The following is a 6,000-nucleotide window of genomic DNA, read 5'->3' as shown; positions in this document are numbered from 1 at the left end:
CAGCCTTTTTAATTCGCTGCAGGCGGACTAACGCCGGGTCCTTCTCAACCCTGGCCTTTGGCATCCGGAGCTAGCTCTGTCCCACTCCGCCCCCCGCCGGGGTAGTGCCTCCCAGCTCGGTCGTGGTGGGCCGACCCAAGAGTTCAGTCCACTCGTCGGAAGGGGTCAGGTGCGCCAGCCGGAATGGTGGGTCCAGCTTGTTCCACAAGACACGGGGCAGTAAGGTCTTGGCCTTTCCGGGTAGCATTCCCACATCCCAGGGACACGTGCAGCACGGCCTAGGGACTATTGTGTACGGGGCTCTCGCTCGAGGTGCCCTTGGCCTGTGGACTCTGACACGCTTCGTCACCCCTAGCCTCGTTGCCGGAATCGCGCAGGACGTCCTTTTGGGCGACCCGGTACGCAACCCCCTTTAGGTGGCCTTGGGAGTCGCCGATGTGTGGCATGTGGTTGAGGCGGTCACCTCGTGACGTCTAGAGGATCCGGACAGGAGACGGGAACTCCCGGCGGAAGTACCTCCTACCTTGAACGAGTGTCTCGGGCAATCATACTCCCACCATTGCCATAGGACACGTGCGAATTGGGGGTTTGATGAGCGGTGCCGCAAGGTCCTCGAGCCTGCACTTGACACTCGTGGACAGCTCCTTTCAGACTGCCCACGGTTTTGCTGTGTTGGTGCAGCGTTACTTTCGTAGCCCGTTACAGACGCCAGACTGCAACTGTGCGCTGCTCCCTTGACCGGGGCGTGTTGCCCAGCAGGACAGGTGCGTACCACTCCTCATCCTTTTTGGTAACTCTCCTCGTTTCCTGGTTGGTCAGCCTACAACTGCACCAGTGTGAGGAAGTCCGTGGTCCTTTTGCGAGGTTTCCCCGGAAGCGACCACCGCCACGTTTGAGATCGCGCGACTTTCGGTGCGTGAGTGTCGGGTTCAGGAGTGTAAGAAAAAGTCGGGTACGGTCTACCTTGATACGCCTGTGGTTCGCGTGGCTTCCGAATTGCACCCCCACCGGTTGCGTCAGAACTGGAGGCACTTTCGTCTGAGTACGAAGACGGCAGGTCGGCTAGCGGACCTGGCCCCCGAGCATGGGAAGTTTCGGAGTATGTCGTCCGGCGTATTACACTTCGCCGGGTCTGCCTTCTTTGCCTACCATCTTTCAGTGGTAGGGTCTGAGTGCCTGCGCTGGCCCCGACACTCGCCCGCTCCTTTTTCGTCGTTGTCGGAGGTGGAAGCGACCGCCACACTTGTCGGTAACCACTGAGCCACAGGCTCCTTCAGTATAGTTTGTAGGCTTGACGTGAAACGTCTAACTACTAGTTGCGGCACAAACGACTCCGGAGCACTTTTCCGAGCGCTCCCACTTTCCACGACGAAAGGGTGACTTCGCCGCACCGCTGCTCATACAGCAGGTGCCTCTGTTTGTGCTTGCCGTCCACGGCGTCGGTGGCTTAGGTAGTCTCGACCTTGCAGCACAACCCGCCGCAAGAACTCGGGTTTTCCGTAGGCGTCCTCTGAGCTTCCTTCATGTTTTCGCAATAGTGACAACAGAATCACTGCAAGGTCCCCTACGATACCGTGGGACCACGAATTGGTGTGTCGTCCAGGTGAAACCCCCCTTTGTCGGCCTCCGATGGCGGTCTACACGGCCATTTCTCAGACAACTTACACGCGTGCCTACCCCATCCGCAGTCAACAGCACCACCGAGCACTCCCGCCGCCCATTAGCGCCGCATCGCTTCCGCGGTGGGCGGCACAGCCAGAAGCCCTTGTGCACAACTCCGCGTCCGGTTACTGACAGTCTCTTACCGCCCTGCTATGGTCGCAGGTACCCAACTTTTGAGGCGGGAGCGATGGACGTTCGAATCTTCCCAAGTTGACGGCCCGGGAGCCGTATCTGACCCCCTGGAAGCCACACACTGCACCCGAAGTGGGCGCTCGAAACACCACCGCTCGCGCTCTTCCACCGTCCAGTCCAGGCTTTCAGTTGGTGTCGGACTCTTGTTTACAGGCGAGGGTCCTGTCGCTCGGGCTGCATCGACGGAACGGTTCCATTGTTTGCTCCTGCTTGTGCAGTTCCCGTAGTTGGTTCGCAAATAAAAATTGCGGTGTTCCTCAGGCCACCTGTTTTTTAGGCGGCTCCTCCCCTTTTCTTTACAGCGCAGTGTTTTAGGGTCAACTTTGAAACAGGAGCGTTACGTGTCTTGTGGTATCTGGAGTGTGGCAATACGACTTACTCCGCCCGTAATCGGCAACAGTGCGCGCCGGTACAGGGGGTGCTCGCTGCAGAAGGGAGCTCCGTCTTGTGTGACAACTCGAGGCACAGTGTGTTTTTGTTTGAAGGGCTCTATGAGGCAGCCGACTGCTTCCTATCGCGCGACGCAGGGCGGTTGCGAGTCCCGGTAAAAATGGACTCGCGACCGAGATCCAAAGGGCCTCGAACATCGACGCGTCCTCTGCTGTGTGAGAAGCGGTGGCCAGGGCTTGGCCGCCGCACCGAATCTTTGTGAGACAGGACACAGAGTACGGCCCGACCGACGACACGCACAGGTCAGAGGGGGTTCGGAAGAACTACAACGCCCCCGCGACCACCAGTGTCGGTCACCGGAGACGTGGCCCGATGACCCATTCGGTTCTTCTTTTTTCAGCCGAGAAGTCGTTACGTGCCCAGAGATTACCGCACAACGATCGCGGCAGACCTGTGCCTTCCGTAGTCACCGCATCACTTACAGGAGTACTTATTTGTAGGCATAAAGGGGAGGATCGTCTAAATCGTAGTAAAGGAACTCGACTCTCCCGAACGATAGGTGAGATCCGGTCCCCGGGTTGGAAAAAAAACTATATGGCTTCCGGATGAGAATTTCAACGCTTAGGTGGTCAGGTTTATCTCTCAGCATTCGGTAATACTGTCGGATGCTGGCGCTTTTGTGTGAAGAGTGAACATATTTTGACCTGGAAGGCATGCTACTTTATAAGTAATTCATGACGTCAAGAAATAGAAATGTGAGAAAGAATTAGATGTGTGTATGTTCATAAATTGACTTCGATGTGTTGCACAACAACTAATGTATCAAACCTTCAAATAAGTGTGCATGCTATTGATGTCACCCATTACAAAAGTTCTCGTACTGTCACCGACGGTGTGTACTTTGTCCCTTTTTTTTTTTCTTTTCTGAGACTTGGGAAAGCAGACGGTAATAAATTTTTATACAACGATGTTTGTCATATTTAATCCAATGATATTCTCGTTTGAGTCTAGACTTGCATGTGTCCTTAGACTGACGGGTTTTCACGTTATTTTTCTGTTTTATTCAAATCCTTAGTTTTGGGAAAAAAACAACGTAAAATCATCTCATATTTTTCCTTTAAGGGAATTTTATTCCTGACGTTCGTTGTGATCCAAAGAATGGACTTAACTATTATGCTGATATTAGTTAAATTTGCCTTGGCTAGAATTCGCCTAAAACCGTAAGATATGCGCAAAACCATTTATTACAGTTTACTTTCATTCAAGTTTGTTTTGATTTTCGAATGTCGACTACTTCTCTGCCATAGCACTTTCAACCTCAACAAATCCACTATAGTTTTTGGACAACTTTACCATGCACACACAACAATCGTACAGGGCGGTCTTTCGCGTTCTAGTCGTCGAGCCGTACGGCGTGTTGACAGCGCGCAGAAACTTTCTCGAATACCAAAGCGTCTTGCTAACCTGACTTGGCTATTCCTCCACGATACCATCGTCGGCAACGAGAACCAACACACCAGACGCACTCTTACTGACGACACGTCAATCGCACAGGAAAAGTCCACGGCAGCGGCAAACCCTCGCATCCGTTTTCTCCTTGGCTCGCCTCCGCACGCGACAACTTTTACCGGCGAGATTTAATGGGAACGAAGCTATTTCGGTGCGAGCGTAACGTCTACTCTGTCTACCTGAAACTTACCTTATTACTATGTTTTTATTAGTAAGAGTGAGCCTCACTTTAATAATATAAAAAACCACGAAAAAACGAAGACGTATGAACTCTAAAACACACACACGTCCGACAGTGAGGACAACTGTAGCCTGTTGGGCAGGTCGGGTCGCTTGACTCAAAACCTGACGAGTGCTGCGGGGCGGTTAGTACCCAGTGCGGCCGGTTAGTGTTTGAAACTACGCAAGTTCATGTACATAAGACGTGTCCTTTTAATACAATATCCTGAAATTGCTATTTTGTCTTATACAACAGAGAAAATCATGGTGTAGAGCGATTAGCTGACCAAACGCAGGAGTCGTAGGGGATCGGCGTGTCGTTCCTCCCCACCACGCTGATTTTGTGTACATTTTAATTATGGGGGGGCTTGTGTGGTGCCACGTGTTAGGACATAATTCACCGTGTGTTTGTGTGTGTTGCAACCCGGACCCGTTAGTGAGGGCACCGGGGTTGTTGTTCATTCATGCTAGCTTTACATACAGCAACAAGCTAATGTCTTACCTGTCTGAATGTTTCGTGTTAATAAAGTGTGGAGTTCCATACTGAACACAACGCCTCCGACTCCCATTCATCGGCTCTACAACATGCTTATTGTAGTTGTAACTGCAATGCCTGTAGCACCATGGGGGCTGGACGGACCTGTATTTTACAGGAAAGGAGTGAGCAGACTTTGAGTTGCGCGCGCTGCTAAAGAGACGCGCTACCATGGAAACCAAACAATGGTGTAGCTGTATTAAAGTCCGAGTGGAAACAGTCGTGAGTAAATCTGATTTTGTCAGAAATCGAGACAAATGCGGGAGAAATATGACCCTTGGAGGTAACCGGGAGAGGGCAATGAAATCGGGAGTCTCCCGCGGAAATCGGGAGGGTTGGCAAGTATTACACACACACACACACACACATACACACACACATAATGTTCGTATTTAGTCTCCTGAAAATGGGAATTCAATCATTTGAGTGTTCCCAAAGCACCGGTGTTCTGCAGTTTGTGTGGGCCTACTGTATTGTTGTACAGTTTATACTGTAGAAACTGTCCAGGACAAGGTGTTTCGAAGTTTTGGAAGATTCATAGCTCACCACACTGAAGATTATGGATTATCTCATATTTTTAAGCCTAAATGTGTCCTCCCCCCCCCCTCTAACATCACCAGAAGTCATAATTTAAGGGGTCATTTCTCAAAATGTTCTTCCGGGGAGCATCGCCTTCCATAGCCCCACCAAAAATATTTTCCACCAGCCGCTACTAGTTATACTTTAGTTTGGTTTGCTTGTAAAGGACGTGCAAGAGTTTTCTTGTGAATGAACTGCACAAACAGGGCGCTGGTCATTTATTGATAAGCTCCAATAATAAATATTATACCAAAGTTTCCAAAATGCCAGCTACAATCTTAAGTAAATATCCCACACCTGGTGCAAAAGCGATAAACAGTGACACTAAGAAAGTTACATTTGATGGTCAAATATAGGTTGTTTTGTATGTGGGTGAGATGCCAGTGAGGGAATGGTTCCTTGACACTTAATTTCCAAAAAGTGTTCTCTTTCTGGCCACACCAGAGGTTTGCAGAGGTTCAAATGTTTGTCCCTGGTCAGAAGTGAAAATCTTCCTGAACCTGAAATAATGAGATTAGATTCAACTTTAATTTATTGGCACTCGACAACTCACAGTGGCACAACAAAATACATTTTTTAATTCCCTTGATGAAGAAAAACAAGAAAACAAAATTATTTTTTATGTTGGAGTGCGGAGCTGATGATTCTTACAGCCGGAGGAAAGAAGCTGCTCTGGATTCTGGTGGTACAGCAACAGGTGGTCTGGCACCAGAGTGACAAACAGACTGGAAGATAGATAGAGCTGATCCAAAATGCAATTTAACGGAGTGAAACAGAGAAACAACTCTAATATACAACACTCAGATCAGAGTCATGCAGACCAGATTAGTGTGAATATCACTAGGGACTGGCCTGACTCGGTCCTGGGTTAGGAGTCATTCTCTGTCCAGGCAACAAGTGGACCCCTCCCCAGG

General features: G+C 50.1%; 1 protein-coding gene across 1 annotated transcript in view; it reads left to right on the top strand.

Annotated features, from left to right (window-relative positions):
* The window catches only part of LOC104961489 (lipid phosphate phosphohydrolase 2-like), a 32,701-nt gene that overhangs the window by 18,166 nt on the left and 8,535 nt on the right, over positions 1-6,000 (top strand). The gene's annotated exons all lie outside the window — the stretch shown is intronic.

Source organism: Notothenia coriiceps, unplaced genomic scaffold (assembly GCF_000735185.1).
Source record: "Notothenia coriiceps isolate Sejong01 unplaced genomic scaffold, NC01 NC01_scaffold00033387, whole genome shotgun sequence".
Taxonomy (NCBI): Eukaryota; Metazoa; Chordata; class Actinopteri; order Perciformes; family Nototheniidae; genus Notothenia; species Notothenia coriiceps.
This window is presented reverse-complemented; position numbering and strand designations above follow the sequence as displayed.